Below are 20,975 nucleotides of genomic sequence, written 5' to 3' on the forward strand. Positions count from 1 at the left end.
AGCAAGTGAAGAATCACTGCTCCCTTTCACTCATGCAAGAATTAATTATACATTTAATTCCCAAGGGCATGAGTATTCTTAAATGAATATGAGCAAACGTAAACTGCTTGGCTAATTTATCAGTAATTAATCAATGGGAACAAATACACATGTACACAATTATTAATGATATGATCACAAGAAACAAGCCTTTTATAAACGTGCGCTCACCCATATGCTGTACAAATACATGCTAACATGAGGAATAGATAAAAGCAAATGTCTTCTTCATACCCTGATCACCATTCCAGATCACTGTCCATATACCAGCTTTAGTTAAGACTAACCAAACCTAAAATAGAAAACAAACCAGTTTCTTGACTTCCATTCATTTCTAAGCATTTTGTCTATCACCAGGTTATATTTATTACTAATGAATGAAGTCTATATTTTCTGTTAGAGCCTATAGATTAGATCTGAAATAGTACGAACACTTATGAGTCAAGAGAGTGTGGAAACTACCGTCATCGGTGACACTTGAAAATGTCTCAAACCCTTTACATGGGAAATGAGTTGTTTTCAATAGTTTCCTAGTAAGACAAAATAAATGGCGCCTCCAAAGAATCATTCTAGCTGAAATTACTTGTGAGACAATTCATTTTTTTAAAACCATTTTAAGATATGCGGTAAATTTATACGTTCTGGCTAATTGCACATTTTGAGATACATAACAAGATACAAACTTATTTACAGGATCTGCATTTATCGAAAACAAAAGTTTTTGGGAAAACTCTTTCCAGGCAATGAACAGTACAATTCTAAAGGGGGTTTTACACATAGCGATATCGCTATAACGTCACCGATTTTGTGACGTTATAGCGATATCGCTATGTGTAATACCTCTGACCGGCTCCCCCCGCTGTCCATCGCTGATCGCGCGAGAATGTCCGGCTCCATTTCTCGTCGTCAGCTTCCTGCTGGGCTTCCTGCTGTGACGAGCGACGCGTGGAGGCGGGCGGGAGGACGCCAGGATCGCTGTGTGTGAAAGGTGAGTATCGTGCGCTGCGTCGCTGCTGCATCGCTGTGAGGTCTGCCTTTGTGACAGCTCACTAGCGATCATTTAGCGATGCACCAGTGATCCTGACCGGGTTGGATCGCTGGTGCATCTCTAAATGTAAAAGGGCCTTAAGGGTGTGTGCACACGCTGCGGATTGTCCTGCAGAAATTTCCGCGCGGATTTGACTAAATCCGCAGGTCAAAAGTCCTGCGGTTTATCTGCGGTTATCCCCTGCGGTTTGACACCTGCCAAGGAGCAGATGCCAAACCGCTGTGGAATCCACACAAAGAAGTGACATGCTGCGGTTTTGAAGCCGCAGCAAAACCGCGCTGAAAATTCCGCACCGTGGGCACTGCGGTTTTTGTTTTTCATAGGTTATAATGGTACTGTACACCACAGCAGAAACTGCTGCGGATCCGCAAGGCCAAATCCGCTGCGGTACCGCAGCAGAATCCGCAGCGTATGCACACACCCTAACATCACCCAAAAATGTTAGTAGAACCTGCTATGAGAAGCCGCCAAAAACCAATATCACAGCATTTTCCAACTAGACAGAAAATAATAACTGTGCAAATCCAATTACGGGCTGTTTGGTTGGTTCTGGTTATTTTAGGGCAGCAAATTGCATCAATTTTAATAAGAGGAAAGGCACAATTTATAAGGCTATTATTCGCATCAAAAGGACAGACACCCCAATGTAACCCCAAAATAAGTAAATGGAACCCACTGGGTCCTTGTGGGATCTGTCATATCACAGATCAGACTCTACTGTGTGGCTTTTATGACAAACTGAAGCCCCTATGCAAAGTTGAACATAGCTTAAGACACCAGTATTTGCACCAAATTTATCAGAATGGCTAATTTATGTTGTATTTTAGGCACTTGGCGCCACGCCTCGGCTGGCTTAGTTGACACCAACAACTCTTGATTACTTCTCTTGTACTAGACCATTCAAAATTCAGTAATGTCAAAAAGATGTATTGATAAAAATAAATAAATTGGCACATGCCACATACACCATCTTTTGTTGCAATATGTGTCAGAACTCATTTCTTTTTATTTTTAGCAAGTCTCAATTTTTCCCTAGAGGATGTTGCGTTCAGCTGAAGAAATGTGGCTCCATCCCTATGTCCCTCCACACAGCAGTAACACGCTGTGAAGTCTGCTGGAAGGACACCAAACATCTATCAACGATTCTGCTGCATCCAGATCATTAGATAGGAGCACATGCTCTGTATCGCTAGTTTAGAAACCAACAGGACATGTCTCTGCTTATCTGCTACCAAAACCACAGATATATTCAAGCCAATTGCTATCTACAAATGGTAATATCCCTAGGAAGTTGGTAAAACGGCAACATAAGAAAACAAGCTTCTACCTTACGGTCTTATCAGGCCTTAAGGCACTATATCTCTTAAAGGCGCAATCAGAAGTCCAATTTTCACATACGAGTGCTGTCCGTGTTTTTCACAGATAACACTCTTGCCTGTGATAGCCTATAGGGCAATTCACATGTCCGATTTTTTTCTTGGACCTTTTCAAGTCAAAGGGTCCGTGAAAAAATCAGACTGCACGTGGATGACATCCGAGGGCGATCCAGTTTTCATGGGACTGTCAGAATGGAGAAAGCGGGGAATATATATTTTTTAAAATTTTTCCATTTATTAAAAAATCAGATGACACTCATAACACACTGATCAGAAGAATCAGTCCGATTTTCCTGTGCGCAAAAAAACTTTGACGTCTTATTGAGGCCTATCAAGCACTAAGAAACATCTTTCCAAGCAACAACCTCAAAAATCTACCATTACAATCCATGGCTATACTATAGAAAACAGATGAGCAGAATTTAAAACTTAAAATGTAAAAATCCTAAATACATTATGATCAGCTATTTGTCATCATGCTCCACATATGTCACAAGATCCAAGGAGAATTCTATATATTCTGCTTATAGCTGGGATGGGAAATTCTAGATATTATTCCCACACGCTCCCTCATAGGTCATTAATCCCACAGGCTCTCATAGGTCATTATTCCCACAGGCTCTCTCATAGGTCATTAATCCCACAGGCTCTCATAGGTCATTATTCCCATATGCGCTCATGGGTCAGTATTTCCGCAGGCTCGCTCATAGGTCATTATTCCCATATGCTCTCTCATAGGTCAGTATTCCCATAGGCTCGCTCATAGGTCATTATTCCCATAGGCTCGCTCATAGGTCATTATTCTCATAGGCTCGCTCATAGGTCATTATTCCCATAGGCTCTCTCATAGGTTATTATTCCCACGGGCTCTCTCATAGGTCATTATTTCCGCAGGCTCGCTCATAGGTCATTATTCTCATAGGTCATTATTCCCACGGGCTCTCTCATAGGTCAATATTCTGGCAGGCTCGCTCATAGGTCATTATTCCCACAGGCTCTCTCATAGGTCATTATTCTCGCAGTTTCGCTCATAGGTCATTATTCCCATATGCTCTCTCATAGGTCATTATTCCCGCGGGCTCGCTCATAGGTCATTATTCCCATATGCTCTCATAGGTCAGTATTCCCGCAGGCTCGCTCATAGGTCATTATTCCCATATGCTCTCTCATTGGTCAGTATTCCCACAGGCTCTCTCATAGGTCATTAATCCCACAGGCTCTCTCATAGGTCATTATTCCCACAGGCTCTCTCATAGGTCATAAATCCCGCGGGCTCACTCATAGGTCATTATTCCCATATGCGCTCATAGGTCAGTATTCCTGCAGGCTCGCTCATAGGTCATTATTCCCATATGCTCTCTCATTGATCAGTATTCCCGCAGGCTCACTCATAGGTCATTATTCCCATATGCTCTCTCATAGGTCATTATTCCCGCAGGCTCGCTCATAGGTCATTATTCTCATATGCTCTCTCATAGATCAGTATTCCCGCAGGCTCACTCATAGGTCAGTATTCCCGCAGGCTCACTCATAGGACATTATTCCCATAGGCTCTCTCATAGGTCAATATTCCCATAGACTCGCTCATAGGTCATTATTCCTGCAGGCTCGCTCATAGGTCATTATTCCCACAGGCTCTCTCATTGGTCAGTATTCCTGCAGGCTCTCTCATAGGTCAGTATTCCCGCAGGCTCGCTCATAGGTCATTATTCTCATATGCTCTCTCATAGGTCATTATTCCCGCAGGCTCGCTCATAGGTCATTATTCCCATATGCTCTCTCATAGGTCAGTATTCCCGCAGGCTCTCTCATAGGTCAGTATTCCCGCAGGCTCACTCATAGGTCATTATTCCCATATGCTCTCTCATAGGTCATTATTCCCGCAGGCTCGCTCATAGGTCATTATTCTCATATGCTCTCTCATAGATCAGTATTCCCGCAGGCTCGCTCATAGGTCAGTATTCCCGCAGGCTCACTCATAGGACATTATTCCCATAGGCTCTCTCATAGGTCATTATTCCCATAGACTCGCTCATAGGTCATTATTCCTGCAGGCTCGCTCATAGGTCATTATTCCCACGGGCTCTCTCATAGGTCATTATTCCCGCAGGCTTGCTCATAGGTCATTATTCCCGCAAGCTCGCTCATAGGTCATTCCCGCGGGCTCGCTCATAGGTCATTATTCCCATAAGCTCACTCATAGGACATTATTCCCACAGGCTCGCTCATAGGTCATTATTCCCATATGCTCTCTCATAGGTCAGTATTCCCGCAGCTCGCTCATAGGTCATTATTCCCATAGGCTCGATGATAGGTCATTATTCCCATAGGCTCGCTCATAGGTTATTAGTCCTGCAGGCTCGCACATACTGTAGGTCATTATTCCCATAAGCTCGCACATAGGTTATTATTCCTGCAGGCTCGCTCATAGGTCATTATTCTCATAAGCTCGCTCATAGGTCATTATTCTCATAGGCTCTCTCATAGGTCATTATTCCCGCAGGCTCGCTCATAGGTCATTATTCTCATAAGCTCGCTCATAGGTCATTATTCTCATAGGCTCTCTCATAGGTCATTATTCCCATAGGCACTGTTATGAGCGGTGGAACGCACTAAAAAAAATTAAAATAAAGTGCGTTCACCGCTCAGGGTCCACCGTGCGGTAGATGACAAAACCGCTGCTGAGAAAGGCAGATCACTTAAGGCAGTAATGTGCACAGGTTTTAGCTGCACCTAGTGCACAAAAAGCAAACTCTGTTGCACTCACAGAGCTGCAAGCATGACTATATGCAGAAGCAGACTGTTTCACCCACAAAGCTGCAAGCATAAATGCATAAACAAAACTCTGAGTCTGTTTTAACCTCACAGAACTCAGAGACACAGACGCGGTATACGGTCACAGGAGTCGCCCAGACAGGCGGGACAGGCTCCGTCTAGACCTACCGTTTAGACGTCTGGTACAGTGACGCTGCAACAGCAAACGCACACTGTGCTGCAACTGCAGCACGGCAAGAATAGAGCTGGTGGCAAGGCGCTGCAAAAAACGCTGGCGCAATGCAGGACGCTTAGCTGCTGAAGTGGCTGAAGCTTGAGCGCGCTGGCACTGCTCCTGGCTGACCCAAACACTCACAAATGCGTAATAACAAAGGAAAGGGATATTTAATGAGTCAGTCACCAGTCCAAGTATCCGTCACCATACACACAGCAGCAGTATGAAATACTAGCGCATGGCGGAACGGCCATGCGCACTTTTTATAGCGTACGGAACCTGCCGGAAATCTCCAGAGCCCTGAGCATAACCAATGGAATCAGGAGCAGGACCTGAGCACCTGACTCCTGAAGTCCAATGGGAGCTCATCCCATGAGCATGCTCAGAAGGGACGAAAGACTTAGCCTCTGGAGACAAATGTGAGGATCTGTGTTCCTGCATAGGTATTGTAGAAACCAGATTCCTAACAGGCTCTCTCATAGGTCATTATTCCGGCAGGCTCGCTCATAGGTCATTATTCTCGCAGGCTCGCTCATAGGTCATTATTCCCACGGGCTCTCTCATAGGTCATTATTCCGGCAGGCTCGCTCATAGGTCATTATTCCCATAGGCTCTCTCATAGGTCATTATTCCCACGGGTTCGCTCATAGGTCATTTTTCCCACAGGCTCGCTCATAGGTCATTATTCCCATATGCTCTCATAGGTCAGTATTCCCGCAGGCTCGCTCATAGGTCATTATTCCCATATGCTCTCTCATAGGTCAGTATTCCCGCAGGTTCTCTCATAGGTCAGTATTCCCGCAGGCTCACTCATAGGTCATTATTCCCATATGCTCTCTCATAGGTTATTAATCCCATATGCTTGCTCATAGGTCATTATTCCCACGGGCTCTCTCATAGGTCATTATTCCCGCAGGCTCGCTCATAGGTCATTATTCCCGCGGGCTAGCTCATAGGTCATTATTCTTGCAGGCTCACTCATAGGTCATTATTCCCATAGGCTCTCTCATAGGTCATTATTCCCACGGGCTCTCTCATAGGTCATTATTCCCACGGGCTCTCTCATAGGTCATTATTCCCACGGGCTCTCTCATAGGTCATTATTCCCACGGGCTCTCTCATAGGTCATTATTCCAGCAAGCTCGCTCATAGGTCATTATTCCTGCAGGCTCGCGCATAGTTCATTATTCCCATAGGCTCGCTCATAGGTTATTATTCCTGCAGGCTCGCTCATAGCTCATTATTCCCATAGGCTCTCTCATAGGTCATTATTCCCGCGGGCTCGCTCATAGGTAATTATTCCCACAGGCTCGCTCATAGGTCATTATTCCCATATGCTCTCTTATAGGTCAGTATTCCCGCAGGCTCACTCATAGGTTATTATTCCCAAGGGCTCTCTCATAGGTCATTATTCCCACGGGCTCTCTCATAGGTCATTATTCCCGCGGGCTCGCATACAAGTCATTATTCCCATATGCTCTCATAGGTCAGTATTCCCGCAGGCTCGCTCATAGGTCATTATTCCCATATGCTCTCTCATAGGTCAGTATTCCCGCAGGCTCACTCATAGGACATTATTCCCATAGGCTCTCTCATAGGTCATTATTCCCGCAGGCTCGCTCATAGGTCATTATTCCCATAGGCTCGCTCATAGGTCATTATTCTCATAGGCTCGCTCATAGGTCATTATTCTCATAGGCTCGCTCATAGGACATTATTCCCGCAGGCTCGCTCATAGGTTATTTTTCCCGCGGGCTCACTCATAGGTCATTATTCCCACAGGCTCGCTCATAGGTCATTATTCCTGCGCGCTCGCTCATAGGTCATTATTCCCATATGCTCTCATAGGTCATTATTCCCATATGCTATCTCATAGGTCACTATTCCCGCGGGCTCGCTCATAAGTCATTATTCCCACAGGCTCACTCATAGGTCATTATTCCCATATGTTCTCTCATAGGTCAGTATTCCCGCAGACTCACTCATAGGACATTATTCCCATAGGGTCTCTCATAGGTCATTATTCCTGCAGGCTCGCGCATAGGTCATTATTCCCATAGGCTCTCTCATAGGTTATTATTCCCACGGGCTCTCTCATAGGTCATTATTCCCATATGCTCTCTTAGGTCTGTATTCCCTCAGGCTCGCGCATAGGTCATTATTCCCATAGGCTCTCTCATAGGTTATTATTCCCGCGGGCTCGCTTATAGGTCATTATTCCCATATGCTCTCTTAGGTCTGTATTCCCGCAGGCTCGCTCATAGGTCATTATTCCCATATGCTCTCTCATAGGTCATTATTCCCGCAGGCTCGCTCATAGGTCAATATTCCCACGGGCTCTCTCATAGGTCATTATTCCCGCAGGCTCGCTCATAGTTCATTATTCCCATAGGCTCTCTCATAAGTCATTATTCCCGCAGGTTCTCTCATTTACTTCTATTTGTGCTTTAAATTATGAACATGTTTAAACCATATAAGGAAAACTAGAACATAGAAATCCAGAGAGTTTAGTGACTTACTGCCTGGCAACAACATGGAGCAATAAATAACTATGTAATGAACGCGATCGCATAGCGGACAGGGAGGAATATTAATCCTAGGCGGCAGAATGGAAATGTCACTTATATAACATCAATATTCTATGCACAGCAGACGAATGTGTTGGCGCTATGGAGAAGAAAGCATTAGGCTAGGTCTCCAGATGGCTGGATCTTATACATCAGGCGGAAAAAAACACAAGATCCAATAGTGTGCGGAGGACGCGCATTCGTGTCATGTATGATCACTGTGGGCACCTCAGGGCATTAGCCTAATCCACAGAACATGTATGATCACTCTGGGCACCTCAGGGCATTAGCCTGATCCACAGAACATGTATGATCTCTGTGGGCACCTCAGGGCATTAGCATGATCCACAGAACATGTATGATCACTGTGGGCACCTCAGGGCATTAGCCTAATCCACAGAACATGTATGATCACTGTGGGCACCTCAGGGCATTAGCCTGATCCACAGAACATGTATGATCACTGTGGACACCACAGGGCATTAGCATGATCCACAGAACATGTATGATCACTGTAGGCACCTCAGGGCATTAGCCTAATCCACAGAACATGTATGATCACTGTGGGCACCTCAGGGCATTAGCATGATCCACAGAACATGTATGATCACTGTGGGCACCTCAGGGCATTAGCATGATCCACAGAACATGTATGATCACTGTGGGCACCTCAGGGCATTAGCCTGATCCACAGAACATGTATGATCACTGTGGGCACCACAGGGCATTAGCATGATCCACAGAACATGTATGATCACTGTAGGCACCTCAGGGCATTAGCCTAATCCACAGAACATGTATGATCACTGTGGGCACCTCAGGGCATTAGCATGATCCACAGAACATGTATGATCACTGTGGGCACCTCAGGGCATTAGCCTAATCCACAGAACATGTATGATCACTGTGGGCACCTCAGGGCACTAGCCTAATCCACAGAACATGTATGATCACTGTGGGCACCTCAGGGCATTAGCCTGATCCACAGAACATGTATGATCACTGTGGGCACCACAGGGCATTAGCATGATCCACAGAACATGTATGATCACTGTAGGCACCTCAGGGCATTAGCCTAATCCACAGAACATGTATGATCACTGTAGGCACCTCAGAGCATTAGCCTAATCCACAGAACATGTATGATCACTGTGGGCACCTCAGGGCATTAGCATGATCCACAGAACATGTATGATCACTGTGGGCACCACAGGGCATTAGCATGATCCACAGAACATGTATGATCACTGTAGGCACCTCAGGGCATTAGCCTAATCCACAGAACATGTATGATCACTGTAGGCACCTCAGGGCATTAGCATGATCCACAGAACATGTATGATCACTGTAGGCACCTCAGGGCATTAGCCTAATCCACAGAACATGTATGATCACTGTGGGCACCTCAGGGCATTAGCATGATCCACAGAACATGTATGATCACTGTGGGCACCTCAGGGCATTAGCCTAATCCACAGAACATGTATGATCACTGTGGGCACCTCAGGGCATTAGCCTGATCCACAGAACATGTATGATCACTGTGGGCACCTCAGGGCATTAGCCTAATCCACAGAACATGTATGATCACTGTGGGCACCTCAGGGCATTAGCCTAATCCACAGAACATGTATGATCACTGTGGGCACCTCAGGGCATTAGCCTAATCCACAGAAACCCTAGCCACAATGGGGATGCCATGTATTACTGCCATTACTGGGGGCTGGCACCATGGAACGATGCAGTGACGGGCTAGGTATAGAGCCAGGGCACGGATGTCATGGCATCCTGATAATGGCAGCAGGCAGGGGATGAGGTGCCATCCATGAGGCACCATGTTTACACAGGATGTGAGGAGCAGACGTGCACAGGACAGGAGGGATGCACCTACCTCGGGGATGTATCCGCTCACACACAGGCCTACACCGTGCAGGTCTCTCAGTGCACGCACGGCGAGAACACCCCCGGGAAATCCGTGCACCCCATCCCGAAGCACCGGCTAAGCCCAACCGGCCTCCAGCATTAGACGCTCCTTCCTGCCGGGGGACGCTCGCATTGCAAAGCAATGGTTCTGCCCGGGATACCGAACCCCCGCCGCCGTGTTTTGGGAGAGGAAGCGCGGTTTATTCGGACACGGGGGACTGGTTTGACAGCTTCGGTATGAATAGGAAGCCTGGCCCACTGTGCTGACACGGAGGCTGCATCACATTCCCTCACTGAGGCTGGGGAGGGGTGCGCGGCGCACAGAGCAGGGTTAGGTTACAGAGCCACCTGCTGGCCGATGGCGGGAACTGCAGAGAGCGCAACTAATGGCGGGATGGAGATTGTTTTTTATTATTTGAGGGAACCTGTCTTTCCCGTAGTACGTGTATGGCTGGAGTCACACACAAGGTATAAAAATACAGTCCGTTTTTCACGGACCAGAATCGCACAAATGTTTCACGAACAGTGAGCCGTATGTCATCCGATCAGCATCGGACTGGAGTACCTTGGGCCCACCAGAGAAAAATCATTCTTGGGGCCCACCATCATCCCTCCTAACTTTTGTAGAAGGGAAAGAGGGACAAAGGTTGCGGGGCGCTGCGGCAAATTCAGGCCACACCCATTTCACAACTAGTCACACCCATGTCCACGCCCCAACCGCACCCATTTAGCGCTGCTGATCACACTGACTGGTACTGAGGGCACAGTGGCTGGTACTATGGAAAAGAAAGAAAGAACAGAGAGAAAAAGGAGAGAGAACAGAGACAAAGAAAGAGGAAAGAAAAATAAAGAAAGCAGTGAGAAAGAAAGAGGGGAAAGAAAGAACATAGAGAGAGGGAAAGAAACAACAGAGAGAGAAAGAAAACAGAGAGAAAAAGAAAGATTAGAGAGAGAAAGAAAGAAAGGAGAGAAAGAAACAAAGAGAAAGAAAGATTAGAGAGGGAAAGAAAGAAAAAGAGAGAGAGAAAGAACGATTAGAGAGGAAAAGAAAGAAAAAGAGAGAAAGAAAGATTAGAGAGGGAAAGAAAGAACAGAGAGAGAGAAAGAAACAGAGGGAAAGAAAAAAAGATTCTATAAGGATACTATAGCAGACCTGCTCCCATTGTAATGCCCACCTGAGCCTCCTGATGCAGGATATATCATGATCCACTCACATGGCCGGCGTCCCCGATTTCAAAGTGATCTTGCCATCCGCGCTGTCGGAGGAGGACACGGTGATGGATCTGAAGCATTCCCCGAAGTGCCTCCATGGTTCCGTCACAATTTCCTCCTGAAATTACCTCATTTCCGGTCAGCTTCCAGCACATCACTTCCGGTGGAGCGTCACGTGCGAGTTTTAAAGTGCTCCTTGGGGCTCCGCTGTGTACTCCTGTGTCCGCATGAAAAGTAAGCTCCCGGCCGAGACAGCGGTGCAGACTCTCAAAATCAGGACAGTCTCGCTGAATCCGGGACGGTTGGGAGGTATGAATGCTCCCCACCATACACTTTGTACACGCATGGCTAAGCACACCTCATACACACACGACTCCTCTCCGTCACTGAGACTGCACGGAATTGCTGCCTGATCTGAGGTGAACTGACAGCATGGGAAAAAGTTCAGAAACTTTCCCACGCTAATCAGTTCATCTCCGGTCAGCCAGGGAAGCTGCGCAGATATTTCATTAATTCTGCAGTGGTTTACAGTGGGGCCGGTAGCATTAGCACCGGTACCTGTTGTAAACTAGTTAACCCCTTGAGATGGAGTGCAGCGGGGGACCTGACTGAACTGTGGAGAGGTATGGATATTGTTTTTTGTTTTTTTTTACAGGAGAACAAGGGATTCAGTTGGATTGGCAGCATAATAAATTTGGTCAAAAACTTAGTGTAATTATTTCATTAAAATAATGTTTAATTAATGTGTGTGTGTCTTTTTTAACCCTTTACTACTATAGGATTAATAATGGACACCTCTCCATTATTAACTGGCTTAATGTCACCTTTCAATAGCAAGGTGACATTAAACCCTTATTAACCCATAAGCCACTGCTAAAGGCAATGGGAATAGAGAGGTTAAGTGCCGGAATTGGCGCATCTTATAGATGCGCCTTTTCTGGGGTGGCTGGGGGCAGATTTTTTTAGCCAGGGGGGCAATAACCATGGTTCCTCTCTAGGCTATTAATATCTGCCCTCACTCACTGGCTGTTGGAAGCCAACATGGACAATGTATGTATCATAGGAATCACTGAACTCTGAATATTTCCAGGACTCTATCAATGAGATAACCAGATACAGGGCTGCAAATCTGTTAGGTGAAAAGGCCTGTGTTCTTTTGTGTGAAGTCCTTTGTTTTAGTGATAAAGTAAAGGTTGCATCTACATAGGAAATGAATATTGGCCCTCCAACCTCTTAAGGGGGTTTTACACTAAGCGATATCGCTAGCAATATCGCTAAAACGTCACTGGTTTTGTGACGTTATAGCGATATTGCTAGCGATATCGCTATGTGTGATACTTACCAACGACCGGCTCCCCCGCTGTCCATCGCTGATCGCGCGAGAATGTCCGACTCCATTTCTCGTCGGGCGCTTCCTGCTGAGACTTCCTGCTGTGACGACGAGCGACGCTGGACGCGGGCGGGAGGACGCAGGATCGCTGTGTGTGAAAGGTGAGTATCCTTGCGCTGCGTCGCTGCTGCATCGCTGTGAGGTCTTTCTGTATGAAAGCTCACTAGCGATCATTTAGCGATGCACCAGCGATACTGACCGCGTCATATCGCTGGTCGGATCGCTGGTGCATCGCTAATTGTAAAAGGGCCTTTAGAAAATACAGGTGTACACATCCTCTCTGGTAATCTTAAATGGATAGCCTTTATCCTGTTTGTGACCTATCGTTATCTACATATGTACACAGCCCTGTGGGTTTACATTATAAACCACTGCTTCTGAAGTAGACGTCCTGTCTCCGGCCTTTGGATATGTACTGTATATTGATACATTATACTTGTGGTCTGAGGCGTAGCTAGGGTTTTGGTTCAGGGGGAGATGAAACTTCTGAGTGGGCCCCTAACCAGGTAACCTTGATTACAACTCAGTGACGCACCCTAATAGTGGAGGAGAACCTCAGCAGATGACTGCGATGTTACTGAAAATAATCTCTGTATAAAGACCAATATTGATATTACCGCCATATGGTCAGTGGTAGCTACTAGTCCTACAGAACATATAAGAGATCACAGCACAGTTACATATAGTGTCTTACCGCCGACGATCTTTCTGATGGAATCGTTCACTTTTCAAGTCTTTTCCATCTGGCCCAGACCAACAATGACAATTCTCCAGCCAGGACTCGGCTGCAGAGAATACAAGAAAGACACGTTTCACTTCTCATATTCCAGCCCCATCCCCATCTATCCCCAACCTGCACAAACCCCTCATCCTACTGATACCCCAAAGCTGAGCCGCTGCTGCCATATGTGTCTCTATTACTGCACCTGGTGGGTGGTTCTCTGTGCCCTTTATTTCTAAAGCAACCCTCTACAATATAGTGATGCCGGGTGCAAGTGCCCTAGAAAACAGTGCCCACATTATGCCCTGTGTGTGCCCCTTTGACAGTCACAGTTACCCGAGTTCCCATATAACAATAAGTGCCCACTTTACATTTAATAATGTCCAGAGTCCCACCCATTTAGCACTGCTGATCACACTGACTGGTACTGAGGGCACAGTGGCTGGTACTGTTGGCACACTGGTACTGAGGAAAAGAAAGAAAGAACAGAGAGAGAGAGAAAAGAAAACAGAAAGAGAAAGAAAGAAAGAAAGAAAGAACAGAGAGAGAAAGAAACAAACAAACAAAGAAAAAGGGGAAAGAAAGAGAGATCAGAGAAAGGGAAAGAAAGAGGGGAAAGAAAGAAACAGAGAGAGAGAGAAAGAAAGAAAAGAGAGAAAGAAAGAGGGGAGAGAAAAAAGAACAGAGAGAGAGAAAAGAAAGAACAGAGAGTGAGAGAGAGAGAAAGAAAGAGGGGAAAGAAAGAACAGAGAGAGAAAGAAAGAGGGGACAGAAAAAATAGAACAGAGAGAAAGAAAAAAAAGGGGAAAGAAAGAAAGAACAGAGAGTGGGAGAGAAAGAAAGAGGGGAAAGAAATAACAGAGAGTGAAAGAAAGAAAGAAAGAGGGGAAAGAAAGAACAGAAAGAAAGATAGAAACAAAGAAAGAAAGAGGGGAAAGAAAGAGAGAACAGATAAAGAGAAAGAAAGAGGGGAAAGAAAAAGAGAGAAAGAAAGAACAGAGAGAAAGAAAGAGGGGACAAAAAAAAAGAACAGAGAGAGAAAGAGAGAGAGAGAAAAATAAAGGGAAAGAAAGAAACAGAGAGTGAAAGAAAGAACAGAGAGAAAGGTAGAGGGGACAGAAAAGAAGAACAGAGAGAGAGATAGAAAAAAAGAAAGAGGGGAAACAGACCAGAGAGGGAATGAGAAAGAAAGCAGGGAAAGAAAGAAAGAACAGAGAGAGAAAGAAAGAACAGAGAGAGAAAGAACGGGGAAAGAAAGAGAACAGAGAGAAAGAAAGAACAGAGAAAGAAAGAAAGAACAGAGAAAGAAAGAAAGAACAGAGCAAAAGACAAACAGAGAGAGAGAAAGGAAGATTCTATAAAGATACTATAGCAGCCCGGCTCCCATTGTAATGCCCACCTGAGCCTCCCGATGCAGGACATATCATGATCTGCTCACATGGCCGGCATCCTCGATTCCAAGGCGATCCCGCTGTCCACGCTGTCAGAGGGGGACACGGTGATGGATCTGAAGCATTCCCTGAAGTGCCTCCATGGTTCCATCAGAATCTCCTCCTGAAATTACCTAATTTCCGGTCAGCTTGTAGCACGTCACTTCCGGTGGAACGTCACTTGCAAATTTTAAAGTGCTCCTCAGGGCTCCGCCGTGTACTCTTGTGTCTGTGGGAAAAGCAACCTCCCGGCCAGGGCAGTGGAGCAGACTCAAAATCGGGACTGTCCCACTGGATCCGGGATGGTTGGGAGGCATGAATGCTCCCCACCATACACCTTGTACACACATGGCTCTACACACCTCATACACACGGTTCCGCATTGTATGCCTCATACACACACATGGCTCCACTCCGTAAACCTTGTACACATGCGGCTCTGCTCAGTACACCTTGCACATATGCATCCACACTCTTTACACACGCGGCTTCACTCCATCCACCCCATACACACGGCTCTGTTCCACACCGCACACACACGGCTCAGCTCCATACACTTCCTACACACAACGCTCGGTTTCTTACGCCCCGCACACATGCGGCTCCGCTCCGTACAACCTATACACACATGGCTCAGCTCCGTACACCCTGTACACACGGAGCTCCGCTTCGTACACCCACGGCTCCACTCCATACACACACGGCTCCACTCCGTACACCCTGTACACACACTTCTGTTATGAATGGGTCACCGAGGAGAAAAACAACACGCTAAGTCTCAAAAAACCAGAGAGGTTGGTAACTATGCAGATTGCAGATCCCCTGATCTTAACAAACAACTAGCAGCAGTCGTGGAACGTGCCTACGATAGTCCTGGACGCCTCGTCACAACCGGAGAACTAAATAAGTCTAAAGTAAGAAAAGGAAAAACTAACTCCCCCAGAGCAGACCCCAAAGGAAAGACAGCCCCCCACATGTATTGACGGTGAAGCAAGATGAAAACACAAGCAAAGGCAGAAAAATAGGCTGAGCAAACGATGGGGCCAAACTAACTTGAAAGGACAGGAAAGGAAAGATACTGTCTGCAATCTGCCAAAAAACCCTACCCAAAATAATGACCAACACTTCTGATAACAAAATTAACCCTGAAGTCACTAGACTTCTCCCACTATATCAGCGCTCTGAAATATTCTGAGACAGAGCAAAAGAGAGGCCAATCTAATAAAAGGCAAATTGGCAAATACAGATAAATAAGAGTGGAGATTCAGCACAGCCCAGCCGGGCTGGCTGACCACACAAAAACTGAGCTGACCAACAAGAGCAAGTGTGAACATTAGCAAAAAACAAACTTAACTTGAGAAGAATGGAGCAGAGCTGAAGTCCAAGACCTGAGAAGCAGACTGAATCACCAGCAACAGGATAGGGCGTCGGCTGTCTTATATCCAGTCTGATACTCCAGAGATCCAATCATTTTCCTCCTCGTCAAATGGCAGACCATTACCAATTAAACTAACCTCACCACCTCCTGTCACCACAAGAGGGAGAACGGAAGGAGAACTCCCAGCTGGTGGAGCAGAAAATGAGCTCATAACACACTTCTCTGCTCAGCTCCGTAAACACGGCTCAGCTCTGTACATTTTGTACACACAGTGCTCCGTTCCGTACACCTCGTACACACATGACTCCGCTCCATACACCTCGTACACACGCGGCTTCGCTCCGTACACCTTGTACACACGCGGCTCCACTCCGTACACCTCATACACACGCGGCTCCGTACACATTTCCACTCCGTACACCTCGTACACACGCACGGGTCTGCTCCGTACACCTCGTACACATCCGGTTCCGCTATGTACACCCTGTACACATGGCTCCGCTCCGTACACCCCATACACACATGGCTCCGCACATCCCATACACACACGGCTCCACTCCGTACAACTCGTACACACATGGCTCCGCTCCGTTCACCTCGTACACACACACGGCTCCGCTCCGTACACCTTGTACACACACATGGCTCCGCTCCGTACACCTTGTACACATGCGGCTCCGCACACCTCGTACACATGCGGCTCCGCTCCGTACACCTCTACACACTTGGCTCCACTCCGTACACGTCGTACAAACTTGGCTCGGCTCTGTACACCTCGTACACACGCAGCTCCGCTCCATACACCTCGTACACACGCGGCTCCGCTCCGTACACCTCGTACACACATGGCTCTGCTACATACACACTGTAAACCCCTCCTGACCCCACACATAAACTTCCCTCATCCAGCACCATGACAACCAGCACTGCTGAGTCCTGCAGACACGGAGGCCCCTGATCATGTGACCCCTGACTCCTCCTTCCCTCCTGTGACATCATTACAGGTCCTGTGCACACAGAATAGCCTAGCGACCTCACTGCAGGCTGTAAGGAGCTGTGGTGGCCTGGTCTCTGTGGGAGGGCGTGTGGCTTATCTCCCTGCAGTGCAAGAAGGTAAAATCCTGTGCAGGACAGCGGGTGGGGGAGGGGGATCCAAATCGGGACTGTCTCGCATAGCTCCGTGTGGGCCACCTCAGAGCATGGGGCCCGGGGCCACCGCCCCCTCTGCCCTCCGGTAGCTACGCTACTGCTTGTGGTGTTTGGATGATAAACCATTGTTCTTCAAATGGACATCTAGGAGCCAGCCCAAATGGAGTTGAACTTATTCTACACAAGGACTTTCTTCCCAAGTACAAGGATGCCATCTGTAGGAAGGTGACGATTACTGCAGCCAATGACAATGTTCACATTCTTGGAAGATGGAGTCATGGCTTGTATGTGGGTGTGGATGTGAATTGGATTAATATATAAGGATCAGATTTATATCTCCCCCTTCCCCACATCCCATCTTCTATTACCTCTTCCCTTTAATTGTACCATTGTCCCTGAGTTAAACTTCCCTTATGTATGTCATTATAAATTCCTTGTTTGTAATAAACCCCCTTTTAAATATCCAGTAGTTATTGTTAATTGCTATTAACTGCCACCCCAAAACTCAGCAGATTCTTCACTGGCTTTCCCGCTCTGGCGGAGAAACTTGCGCAGGATCCCATGCAAGTTTTTTCTGCAATTATAGCCTTAAATTTAACCCCTAGAGTTCCATATTTTTCCTAACACAAACTAATACATTTAGTAAACACTGACATATATAAATTGTTTTGCTATGACATGGTTTACTATATGTAAACCATGTGTCATATCATGTCGGGTTCTGTAATGATTTTACAGAAGCCGGCAATTGATTTAGCGGCTATTATGCTATGTAGAACTCTATGAACTACTGTATAAATATATATGTCTCAATGACATGTGTGAGTGTATATATAATCACGTATCACTTTCAGCTTACTTGCCTCTCCATTCTCTGTGCCTTCAGGGTTCTTCCTTTGCTCTTTAAGGTCACCTTTGGCCGTTTGTGAAATAACAGAGACCCAGTCCAGTTGTAACTCCAAACACAAAACTTTACCCTCATATCTTCGCAGCACATCCAGGTTCAATACAGCATCTACAGTAGGTTCCACATTACACATCACTCCAGCTTTCCCTTCACTTCTCTCCCTGTTCGAGATCAGGTTGTACCGTATTGTACGTTTTCTCGGCGTCCTCCCTGTCCAGACTCACTGCCACCGGGTGTTCCTTCAGCTGTTTCACTCCGGATCTGAGGGCATCAGCCCAAGCTATGACCTGCCACATGATGAGCGACCCACCCGCCTGTCCTGCCGTGTCTTCTCCTGTACCTTGCACACTTGTAGCTCCTGCAGCTGTGACTGTACCATCCCAATCGATCTGGACTCTTGCTTGAACACAACATTAGGTGGTATCTAAGTTGCCCGGGCTATTAGCCCACCCAAGCTCTATGGGCGTCATCGCCCTTCTGGTTCTATTCAGGAAGATCCCTTCCTCTACCTCAAGTGAGCCCCTCCTACAGTTAACTGTTTACACTTTTATCAAGTCTACATTATGCTCCCTATCTACATCTAGTGGCCTAACACTAATAGTACACTTTCCCTGTATGATACATATATTACAACACCTTTATACATTAACAGTATTTACACTTTAGACTAGGGGACATGCTCGACGGTTTAGGACAGCCACTGTGACCCTCTTACATGCGTGCAGTCTATGGCCAGGATGGTATAGAGCAACTCAGATGGTGATATCAGCAGCTGTGGTGGTATCAGCAGCTCAGGTGGTGGAGGTGGTATCAGCAGCTGTGGTGGTGATATCAGCAGCTGTGGTGGTGGTATCAGCAAATTAGGTGGTGGTGGTATCAGCAGCAGTTCAGGTGGTGTAGTATCAGCAGGAGGAGAAAAGCAGGACCAGGAGCGTCTTCTTTCCGCTGACTCATGCATGCATGCTGATGCCACCACCACCTGAGCAGCTGATGCTACCACCACCTGAGCTACTGATGCCACCACCACCTGAGCTGCTGATGCCACCACCAGCACCACCTGAGCTGCTGATACCACCACCACCTGAGCTGCTGATACCACCACCACCACCTGGACTGCTGATGCCACCACCACAGCTGCTGATACCACCACCTGAGCTGCTAATACCACCACCACCGGAGCTCCTGATACCACCACCACAGCTGCTGATACCACCACCACAGCTGCTGATACCACCACCTGATTTGCTGATACCACCACCTGAGCTGCTGATACCACCACCACCTGAGCTGCTGATACTACCACCACCTACTTCTTTCTCCTACTGAGCATGAACGTGTGATGACATCTCATAGGAGGTCGAAGGTCACATGCTCAGGTCCTGTTGCTGCTCTGATTAGACCACCAGGAAGGTCTCGGAAGCCTGCAACTATAAAAGCTTAGCATGGCCACCTGGCCATGCGCTAATATAGAGAAAGATATAAACCATGTGGAGTGTTGTATGCATGAATGAATGTCTCTGGTGCATGACTCATTATGAAACCCCTAGCCTTGGTACGCATGTGTTGTGTAGCCTAGCCTGCTAGCGCCCAGGATGATATCAGCAGCTGTGGTGGTATCAGCAACTCAGGTGGTGGTATCAGTAGCACAGGTGGTGGTGGTGGTATCAACAGCTCAGGTGGTGGTGGTATCAGCAGCTGTGGTGGTGATATCAGCAGCTGTGGTGGTGGCTTCAACAGCTCAGGTGGTGGTGGTATCAGCAGCTCAGGTGGTGGTGGTGGTATCAGCAACTCAGGTGGTGGTGATATCAGCAGTTCAGGTGGTGGTAGTATCAGCAGGAGGAGAAAAGCAGGACCAGGAGCGTCTGCTTTCCGCTGACTCATGCATGGATGCTGATGCCACCACCACCTGAGCTGCTGATTCTACCACCACCTGAGCTTCTGATGCCACCACCACCTGAGTTGCTGATGCCACCACCAGCACCTGAACTTCTGATGCCACCACCACAGCTGCTGATACCACCACCTGAGCTGCTAATACCACCACTACCACCTGAGCTGCTGATACCACCATCAACTGAGCTGCTGATACCACCACCACCTGAGATGCTGATACCACCACCACCTACTCCTTTCTCCTACTGAGCATGCCCGTGGGATGACCTCTCATTGGAGGTCGGAGGTCACATGATCAGTGTGGCGACTCCTGGAGTGGACCCTCTGGGTCGTGGCACCAACCCACCCAGGGCGCGCTGACCTAGTGAGGACCACCCCCTATACAGGGAGTGTCAGGGGCAAGCCCAAGGGGGTAAGGTACCACGACTGCTGGCAGGCTCACAGGGGATACGAGTGAGTGTGTCTGCACGAACATGTAAAGCGTGGACACAGGGACACGTGGTGTGCAGGACGGTACAAGGTGAGTGTACAGAGGCACAGAGAGTACTCGGGAACGCAAGGCGTGTACACGGGAGTGCGCTAGATACAGGATAATGCAAGACGGGTACACGAGCCCACGTATGGCGTGCAACGACTTGTACGTACGGGTGTGAGCAAAGCAGGACGCGTGCAAAGGAGCATGTCAGAGTACTGAGTTAGGCAGCAGGTGTGCCAGGAGGTGTAACAGAGTACAGGAACAGAGTGTGTGCCAGGAGGCACAACTGAGCATACGACAGAGTACAGGATCAGAGCGTGTGCCAGGAGGCACAACTGAGCACAAGTCAGGCTAAGTGCACACGTACCGGAACTCTCGCGGAAATTACCGCGAGAATTCCGGTATTCCATTCCGCGGGAAAATCGCATTTTAAATTCCCGAGTTTTTCCCACGGAAAAACTAGCAGTTTGCAAGCGTA

At 47.3% G+C, this 20,975-nt stretch overlaps 1 protein-coding gene across 12 annotated transcripts in view; it reads right to left on the bottom strand.

Moving 5' to 3' along the window:
• The window catches only part of PITPNM2 (phosphatidylinositol transfer protein membrane associated 2), a 525,412-nt gene extending 515,178 nt beyond the window's left edge, over window positions 1–10,234 (bottom strand). For 8 of the 12 annotated variants that reach the window (XM_073586064.1, XM_073586063.1, XM_073586068.1 and 5 more), the window contains exon 1: window positions 9,911–10,233. The gene's annotated coding sequence lies outside the window, so the exon portion shown is untranslated. Of the gene's footprint in view, window positions 1–9,910 lie in introns of all 12 variants that reach the window. The other 4 variants (XM_073586074.1, XM_073586072.1, XM_073586071.1 and 1 more) reach the window with 2 other exon arrangements.
• Between the last annotated feature and the right edge of the window lie 10,741 nt (window positions 10,235–20,975).

Source organism: Dendrobates tinctorius, unplaced genomic scaffold, assembly GCF_039654945.1.
Source record: "Dendrobates tinctorius isolate UK_male_01 unplaced genomic scaffold, ASM3965494v1 ptg000090l, whole genome shotgun sequence".
Taxonomy (NCBI): Eukaryota; Metazoa; Chordata; class Amphibia; order Anura; family Dendrobatidae; genus Dendrobates; species Dendrobates tinctorius.